General features: G+C 44.2%; 1 protein-coding gene across 1 annotated transcript in view; it reads left to right on the forward strand.

The window, feature by feature from the left end:
* Positions 1-1,718, forward strand: part of LOC110307148 (acyl-coenzyme A thioesterase 1) — a 23,322-nt gene extending 21,604 nt beyond the window's left edge. The window contains exon 5 of the transcript XR_003838363.1: positions 1,316-1,718. The gene's annotated coding sequence lies outside the window, so the exon portion shown is untranslated. The remainder of the gene's footprint in view (positions 1-1,315) is intronic.
* Positions 1,719-9,896: the final 8,178 nt, after the last annotated feature.

Here is a 9,896-nt window from a genome sequence, read left to right on the forward strand (position 1 = left end):
TGCTGCACAAGTTCAAACCTTGGCAGCTACATCTAATGATTGGGCAGTATTAGTCACCTCTTTTTCAGGACAGATTGATAACCATTATCCAAAGCATCCAATCTTACAGATTGCCCTAAATCAGGCTATTGTGTTTCCACAAGTAACAGCTAAGGACCCACTTAAAGATGGGATTATAGTATATACTGATGGATCAAAAACTGGTATAGGTGCTTATATGGTTGATAACAAGGTAGTATCAAAGCAATACAATGAAACCTCACCTCAAATTGTAGAATGTCTAGTGGTACTGGAGGTTCTTAAAACCTTTCCAGGTCCGCTTAACATTGTATCAGATTCTTCTTATGTAGTTAATGTAGTTAACCTTCTTGAGACAGCTGGAGTAATAAAACCTTCCAGCAGGGTTGTCACTATTTTCCAACAAATACAATCTATATTATTAAATAGAAGATCTCCTGTTTATATTACTCATGTCAGAGCACATTCGGGCCTTCCTGGTTCTATGTCTTTGGGAAATGATTTGGTGGATAAAGCCACTAAGGTTGTGGCTGTTGCTCTGTCTTCCCAGACAGAAGCTGCAAAAGAATTTCATAAGCGCTTTCATGTGACAGCTGAGACTTTACATCGCCGCTTCTCATTAACTAGAAAAGAAGCTAGAGAAATTGTTACTCAATGCCAAAATTGCTGTGAATTCTTACCTGTCCCTCATGTGGGAATAAACCCAAGTGGCATAAGGTCATTACAGGTCTGGCAAATGGATGTTACTCATATCTCTTCCTTTGGAAGACTTCAGTATTTACATGTTTCTATTGATAACTGCTCTGGTATCATATTTGCTACACCTCTAATGGGAGAGAAGGCCTCACATGTAATTCAACATTGCCTCGAGGCATGGAGTGCTTGGGGACAACCTAAAATTCTTAAGACAGACAATGGACCAGCCTATACTTCTCAAAAATTTCAACAGTTCTGCCATCAGATAAATGTGACTCATCTGACTGGTCTTCTATACAACCCTCAAGGACAGGGCATTGTAGAACGTGCCCATCACACTCTCAAGTCCTATATAATTAAACAAAAAGGGGGAGTTGAGGAGCCTCTACCCTCAGTACCAAGAGTAGCTGTTTCCATAGCACTCTTCACTCTCAATTTTTAAAATCTTGATGCCCAAGGCCATACTGCGGCTGAACGTCACTGTTCAGAACCTGATAGGCCCAAGGAAATGGCAAAGTGGAAAGATGTCTTGACAGGAAAATGGAGAGGCCCGGATCCTATTTTAATAAGATCCAGGGGAGCTATATGTGTTTTTCCACAGGAGGAAGATAATCCCTTTTGGATTCCGGAGCGTCTCACTCGAAGGATCCAGCTCTCGGACAATGAGTCTCAAGAACAAGATCCCAAGACATCGATGGATCATACTCCTCATGTTGGAGATTCTGGTTCCTAGTATATCTGGAGAGTTAAGATGGGGAATTATGTCAACTTTCCCCCTTCCTACGCCAGTTATGCATAATGCACAAATATTTCCACGCTTTTTTACTANAGATAAAGAACTGGGACTTGCCTATTTACCCTTAGATGAACGGATTCAGGCTTTACAAGAAAATAGAACCTTCTTCCTACAGGGAAGCCTGTGCTTTGTGCTAATTTCTTCATTACAAGGTAAGAGTTAATGCATATCCTTGTATAATCAATCAGCAGCCTGGTTAAAGAAAGCCTCTTGGGACAAAATGACTGAGATAAAGGCTGATACCATAGTTATAAGAGGATGGTGGCCCAGCTGAAAATCTGGAAATAAGCCGCCTCCACAACCAAGAATGGCACCCTTTTGCAAGGGAGGGTCCATGGAAGATTTAATGCTGCCTTGGACAGGCTGCCAAGCTAAAAAATATACCTGGGCAGTAGAGAAATATTTTTCCTTTTACCCATATATTAGTAGAGAGTTTAATGATACTTTTGCTGGATATGATTTTACTTCTATGGACCCCTTCCGAGCTGATACTAACCCTTTTGATCAGTGGTTGCTTTGTGGGGTTAATGGAAGCTGTACTGATCTCGCCCCCATGGCAATGATTGGAGGAGGTTCTAGTGAGAAAGGAGAAATGACCTTTGAATGGAAAGGTACCTTATGGACCGGCCAGTATGATAAACAGAGTTCAAATAATTTTAAATTTACTACCTCCAATGTTAAATATAAAAAACATAAAGAGGTAAATTACACCACTACCCCGGTGTGTGTATGGCCCCCGTTTTTGTGGGTGGTAAGTAACAAAAGCTTAAATCAGAATCAGTTAGAGATAGATTGCTCACAAGAAAAATGTTTTTATGCCCTATGCTGGGATGCTAATAAATATCCTTTTGCTTTGGTTACCCGCATGCCTAGATTTGTCCCTGTTCCTGTAGATGCCCCCAATAGCTTGAGTTTGTTTCGAGAGAAAAGAGATTTTGGTATTTCTGCTATCATAGTTGGACTGGTGGCCACAGCGGCGGTTGCAGCCTCTGTCATGGCTTCAGCACTCGCTCTATCTACTACTGTTCAAACAACACAAACTATTAACGAGCTTTCTATGACGGTCACAACGGCCTTAGATAAACAAGCCACAGCCAACTCGCAAATACAGGGAGGATTGATGCTGATAAATCAGCGCATCGACCTAGTCCAAGAGCAGGTGGATATTCTTTGGCAGTTGGCTCAATTGGGTTGTGAATACAAGATGCCTGGTCTTTGTGTTACTTCTGTTCAGTTTGAAAATTTTACAAGAGCAGCAAATTTGTCAAAAACTTTGTCCCGTTATATGTTACAGAATTGGACCATGGAATTTGAACAAATGCTTCGAGAATTGAGAGTTGCTATTCTACAAGTGAATTCTACCCGTCTTGACCTTTCGCTGACGAAGGGCTTCTCCACCTGGATTTCCTCTGCATTTTCCTACTTTAAGGAGTGGGTGGGGTAGGCTTATTTGCCGTGATCCTATGCAGTGGAGCGTTGCTTTTGCTCTGGATGGTCTGTAAACTTAAAGCCCAAACAAAAAGGGACAAGATGGTGATAACCCAAGCACTTACAGCATTAGAACATGGTGCCTCCCCTGATATATGGCTATCTATGCTTAAGCAATAGGTCGCTGGCCGCTCAGCTCTTGCACCCCACGAGGCTAGTCTCATTGCACGGGATAGAGTGAGTGTGCTTCAGCAGCCCGGGAGAGTTGCACGGCTAAGCACTGCAGTAGAAAGGCTCTGTGGCATAAAATGAGTCTATTCTAGGGAGACATGTCATCTTGTATGAAGGTTGAGTGTCCAAGTGTCCTTCCCCCAGGAAAAACGACACGGGATCAGACCAAGACCCCTCCGGGTGACGAGCCTGGGAGGAGGTTTTGTGTAAGGCCCCTATTTTTGCACACTGGGGATTTGACCTCTATCTCCACTCTCCAGAATTCTTGGTGCCTGGAGCCAGCCTGCAGGATAGGATGTGCCTTCGGAATATCTCAGGGGCCTCTCAACAGGTAGCAGTGTCTTGGAGGAGAGCAGCAGCAGGTGACAGAACAATAGAGCCATCTAGGTCGAGAGGTCTAGGTCGGAAGGCTCCACCCCAGGTGGTCTCATTCTCAGTGGCAGCAAGGCTTGCATCAGCGCACTTCAGGCTGGGGAAGGCTACAGGATTATCTACATTAGGTTACTGAGGCTGGAAGACCCACCACGTGTGTGCTACCATTCCTTGAGACCCTGGACTGTATAAAAAGGAGAGTGTGAGCTGAGCCCCCATTCATCTCTCTGCCCTTCCTGATCACAGATATTATGTGACCAGCTGCTGCAAGCTCCTGCTGCCTCTGCATTCCTGTTATGGTGGGCTGTACCCTTCAACTGTGAGATAGAATAAACTCTCTGTTCCTTTTTTATTCTATTTTATCAGGGGAAGGGAGGGGAGGGTATCATGCTATGGTGTATGCCTACGGAGGTCAGGGGACAACTTGTGAGAGTCGGGTCTCTACTACCACATGGGTGTCAGGAATGAAACCCGAGGTCAGCAGGTTAGGCCAAGGTTACTCTAAGCCAAACATTTATACTGATCCAAATGCTGGTTCTAGTCACACTTTCTGAGGGTTTTAATTATCCACCTGCAGACTAATCTGTGCTAAATTATCCACCTGTAGACCAACCCATGCTAAAACTGTCCACCTGTAGACTAATCCGTCCTAAATTGTTCTGGGCTCCTCTAGTCCTCTTTCTCTGACAGATTACTAATAGTAGAAACTGTTCCCCTGTAAACCCTATACACAGAGTTAGAACCAGGAAGCAGATGTTAAAGTCAGGTCTCACATCTCAAGTTAAGAAGCTCTCTGATGCCATAGAGACAATTAAATCCCCAGCAGAACAAGAAGCTGATGTCACAAGACCCATTGTAATGCCCAAGTCACAAGGACCCCAAAGACCACCTAGGAGCCAGTTCCGATGCAAACACTAGGGGCCTTTATTACAAGCTTGAGAGCAAGTTCTTTCACCAATCCCCGTCACAGCAAACCAGAGGGAGAGCCCTGAGTCGTTGGGTGCAGGGTATTTATTGTAGTTACAGCAAGCTTGAGGAATTTCTATACCGGCCAGCAAGTTATTATTTTAAAAACTGCATTTCTGTCGTAATCTGTAGGAAGGAACCAAAGACAGGGGCAGAAGCACCTGACAAACAGGATGGCCAGGTTATCTATTCTCTGCAGGATGTCTTAGGTTGTCTCCTTGTTCCTTGGTCCTGCTGTTGCTAAAGGGGGGGGGGGGAGAGGGTTGTCATAGGGTGTTTCCTCAGACGGACTTTGTGACTTTCTTCCTGGATTTGAAGTTTAGCCCCTGGTCTTGCACCAAAATGGAGTTTCTTCAAAACGGAGTCGGTTGGGCTTTACCCCATTGATGGAGAATCTCTCTCTTCTTACTTTTCCCTCTGTACTTTGTTATCTTTTAATCACATGGATAATGACACATTTAAAACTTGAGTCTCCAGCCAGCTACAGCACATGACTGCCCACACCTAAGGAATCTTCTCTGCTGCCATCTAGTGGGGGACACTGACAACATCCCAGTGCACTTGGGTTCAAACCATACTATCGCTGCCTCTCCACAGCACATTCATAGGTGTCCAAAGATGGGACGGCAGATGCCAGGGCCTCCATATTAGCTCTTGGTTAACGAGGAGGTGTCTGTACTGTAGATGACACCCCATTCTGAATCGGGAAATCGAGAAGTAAGTACAGAGAATAAAAGCAAACCCGTGCGTGTTCACACCCGAACTCGCCCCGCTCCTGGGTAATTTTAGCTTGTTAACCTTAACACTAAGTTTGCAAGTAAAATGCATGCTGCAGGGTGACTTTGGTCACATCTATAAGAAGTCTGTGGACGTACAACTCCTAAGGGAACAACACTGGTCCTGTGCCTGGAGAGTGTATTAGTTACTTTCCTGTGGCTGTGACAACACAGGAAGCAGATTTTAAAGCCAGGTCTCACATCTGAAGTTAAGCAGCTCTCTGATGCCATTAATAGAGACAATTACATCACCAACTGGAGGGAACACACTGAATATCAATCAAGATGCAGATCCTGGCAAGGGACAGGGCAGCTGTCAGGGACTCACCTGCAGACAAGCCTCTCACATTCACCCTGCCTAGAACTGTGGGAGGGAGGGCATGCTCCTTGGCTTTTACCTTGGGATGTTTCGCACTTCAACCTTCAAGGAAAATGTTAAATACTCCAAAACCACAGGAAATATTCAATTATCCTCTTGCGCGCGTCCGACTCGACCAGCAAGAACGACGCTGCAACAGGATCCTTCTGCACACATTTATTGGGAGAGCTTGATTGTAGAGGCGAATAGACCCCGAGCCCAGAACTGGTGCTGCTTATATAGGCCTAGGAGAGGCGTGTCTCACACCCGGATTGGTTATGCACTATACCTCATTTGCATGTTCCTCATCTGATTGGCTACTTTCTCTCAGTATCTCACAGAACCTCATTAACATACCTCATTTGCATGTCTCACATCTGATTGGTTATTCTCTTAGTACTTTGCAGAACCTCATTATCATGCCCGGGCAAGGCAGTGTTTTGGTGAAAAACTTTACTGCATAAGTAAGCATTGGTCGTTTGCTCAAACTTATGCGTGGTGGCCAGCAGAAGCCTGCGCCACTCTGCAACGGCACATGTGGCTTCCCACATTATCCCATTTAATAAAGTGTTTCAGGAGAAAGGCAGGACACAGTGGTCAGTCTGAACTTGGGAGCAGCGCCTCTTACAGGACCTTGGAGGTGGTATAGCTTTAAAAGACTCTTATATTCATTACTAATTTGTGGTGCTGGGTCTAGAACTTAGCCCTGTGATTGCTGGCTAGGGCTCTACTGTTGATTCCTACCCAGCCCTTGAATGTGATGTTTCAGGGTAGATGCTCTGTTCCTGTATTTGATGAATAAGGATATTTTCATGACCCTCAATTATAGGATTTTGTATAAAAACCTCCCAAATGATATCATTCTAGACGTGCATGTGTGTAAAGAGTGCATATGTGTGCACTATTTTTGAAATATTTAACTCTTCCTCTTTCACGTAATTAGAGGCAGTGCTGTTGAAGGGGAAGGATGATGTTGGTAGTGAACAGATACATTGTAAAACAAACAAACAAACAAACAAACAAATTTGTTTTTCCCTTTGTAGCTCCTGCTCCTGGAATAATGACTCTGAGACTGATTATTTATGAATAAATGCCTAGGCTTGACCCGTTCAGCAGGTCCAGTTATTCGAGGGTCTCGAGGGGACCTTCTCCTAAGAACCAAATGGGGGGATAGAGAGAGAGGAGAACCTTGTGTAATGAACGACACACGGAAGCAGTCTGAGTAACATCAAGGTCCCACTGTATTAGCCAGGCCCAAGGTTTAAATGCACAAGCAAAAGAGGAAGTACTTCTCAGCAGGAGGAATGAGGCAGTGGAAATGCACCTCAGCAGGAGGGATGGGGCAGCGGAAAATGTTCTTTTCTTTTGGCGACTACGTGGGGAAGCAGAAACTTGGCGGTATCAGGGTACATCTTGAGGTCAGGACATCCGGCGCTGACTTAGGGCTGGAACAATCTGTATTTGTTCTTGGAGTGGTGCGGTGCGTCGGTGGCCCGCTTTTGACCCCCTTTTCTTCTTGGGGCAGGGGGTGGTGGAGAGGCCCAATTCAGAGATCAGGACAATTGTGTTGTCTTAATAGCTCCCAACATAGACTCATTCCCCAACTAGCTGACAATTAATTTAACCCATGTAAACTATCCTATCTCTTCCGCATGGTTAGTCATCTCTCCTCAGCTTTATGTGTCCAAGTCTGGGATGAATCCTCTGTATTCTATACTGAGTTCTGTATTCTATATTCTATGCTGGCTTACACCTGTCTTCCCAGTTCCCAAGCAAGTCTCTCACACCTCTCACTATTTCCCAGAATCCTCTCTCTCCCTGTCATTGTCCCACTTCCAATTTCCTGCCTCAGCTCATAGTTTGTTTTTTTGTTTTGTTTTTGGTTTGTGTTTTTTTTTTTTTTTTTGGATAGGTGCAGTGTATAAGAGATTCCCTCTCCAATAGATAGATTAGATAGTCTGCAGATAATGCAATCTTACGTCAGTGTCTTGTTCTGTTTATATAACAGGTCTGCAGTGCAGCACTATAGCAATGTTTGTTGGCTAGCCAATAAAATTACATAAGTAATCAATGGTCCATGGAACATTTACTCTCTTAACCTCTGTATCAGCTGCATCAGAGGCAAAGGTCTTGGCAAGGACCCAATTAGGTGACTTAAAGATCAGGGAAAGAGTCAACAGGGATCTGTTCCATCACAATAATGATGAGACTTTTATACCCAGACTGGCAGTGGTTGTCTTGAAGACGGTGCCTTCCATTTTGTTTATGTATTTTATTTTGTGACTGTTCTGCCTATGTGTATGTATGGGCACCACATGCAAGCATGGTGTTTTGGAAGGTCAGAAGGAAGGTCAGATCCCCTGGAACTGGAGTTACAATGATTATGAGCCACCACATGTGGATGCCTGGAACCCCATCCCGGGTCTTCTGCAAGAACCACCAATGCTCTCAACCACTGAGCTGTGTCTCCAGCCCTGTACTATTGTTTGACTCTCAAAAGTCCTCCAAAGGCTACATGCTAAACACTTGGTTTCCAGTCTGTGGCACTACTGGGAGGTCATATGACCTTAGGAAGTAGGGCCTGATGGAAGAGGTTCAGACCACAGGGAGCATGCCCTTGAAGGAGATTTCACCCCTCCTCCTCTGCTTCCAGCTGCCAGGAAGGAGGCCGCTCTGCTCTGTCACAGGTGTCCTGCAATGGTGTTCTGTCTGAGCACAAATCCAGGGTAATAAAGCCGAGCTGCTGTAGATTGGGATCTCTGAAGCCAGGAGCTAAGAGAAGCCTTTCTTTCTTGTAGTAATAAGCTGGGTAGCTCAGGTGGTTTGTCACAGACAGCCAAAGCTGATTCTTACATCTCCCTTAAAACCTAAGTGTGGGGTCTGGGGTAGCTCAGTGGTAGAGCCTTGACTAACATGGTTGTGGCTCAGGAAATAGAAACTCCTACTTTGGCCTTCTCCCTTACATTTTTCCTACTTTGTGTTGAATAATACAGTTAATGCCATATTGTCAATATTTTACATTAGCATCATATAGTGTTTTTACCATTCCAGATTTCTGGAAAAAATGACTTGACCAAAATGGCTATTTCAATTTCTTCTGTCCACCATTCTGCTAAAAATTCCAACACCTGAATATACTCCTGCCTCTAAGGAAAGCAAGCCTGTTCAAATGATATCTCCTGTGCTTGTCTTCAAGTGTCTGAGACAGAGGGAGTTCTATATCATAACCTTATCTCACCATCAAATATTACCAGAGTTCTTTGACATAGTAAGAGATGGATTTCTCTTTCTTTTTCTTGACTTTCATTTTTTTTTAAGTTTAAGGATGTAAGAACCCTAATAATTTCCAGTCTCTGAAGGCAAAGTCCCTCAGTGCTCAGCTGTGGTTTTGAAACTCTAGATTAATGATCTGTGGGGTAAGAGAGATAAACATCTGGATTTCTAGATTACATAAGCCATCCGCTCTTCTCCCCAGTGCACTGCAAATAACCTGGGAAGCACAAGTCATCAATGTGCCTTTTCAGATCAAGACCCAGTCGCCAAGTGTGATAAAGAGAAAGAAATATGTTCCAGGACAGCCAAGGCTGTACAGAGAAACCCTGTCTCAAAAAAACAAAACAAAACAAACAAAGAGAAAGAGAAAGAGAGAGAGAGAGAGAGAGAGAGAGAGAGAAATACAAAAGAAGGTGACTCACTCCTAGCTAGAGACATTAAGGTGGGAGCTTTGACTCATTCTTCATTTTCAGTTATTGGGTTGCTTCCTTAAGATAATAAGGATCAAGGAAGAGTGATAAAGTAGAAATAAAAGTCATTTGTTGCGTATCCTTTATGCTAGCATCGGTCATGAAGTGGAAACACCACCCCAGGCACATTAGATCAAACCTATGGCATGGGCTGCAGGAAACTGCAGATCTCCTTCAACAGAAGCTAGACAAATCAGCTAGACAAAAATTATACTTTTCCATCTAGGGACTGCCATATTCAGGGATCCATCCCACAGTCAGCCTCCAAACGCTGACACCATTGCATACACTAGCAAGATTTGCTGAAAGGACCCAGATATAGCTGTCTCTTGTGAGACTACGCTGGGGCCTAGCAAACACATAAGTAGATGCTCACAGTCAACTATTGGATGGATCACAGGGCCCCCAATGAGAAAGGAGGAGCTAGAGAAAGTACCCAAGGAGCTAAAGGGATCTGCAACCCTATAGGTGGAACAACAATATGAACTAACCAGTACCCCGGAGCTCTTGAC

This window comes from Mus caroli, chromosome 12 (assembly GCF_900094665.2).
Source record: "Mus caroli chromosome 12, CAROLI_EIJ_v1.1, whole genome shotgun sequence".
Taxonomy (NCBI): Eukaryota; Metazoa; Chordata; class Mammalia; order Rodentia; family Muridae; genus Mus; species Mus caroli.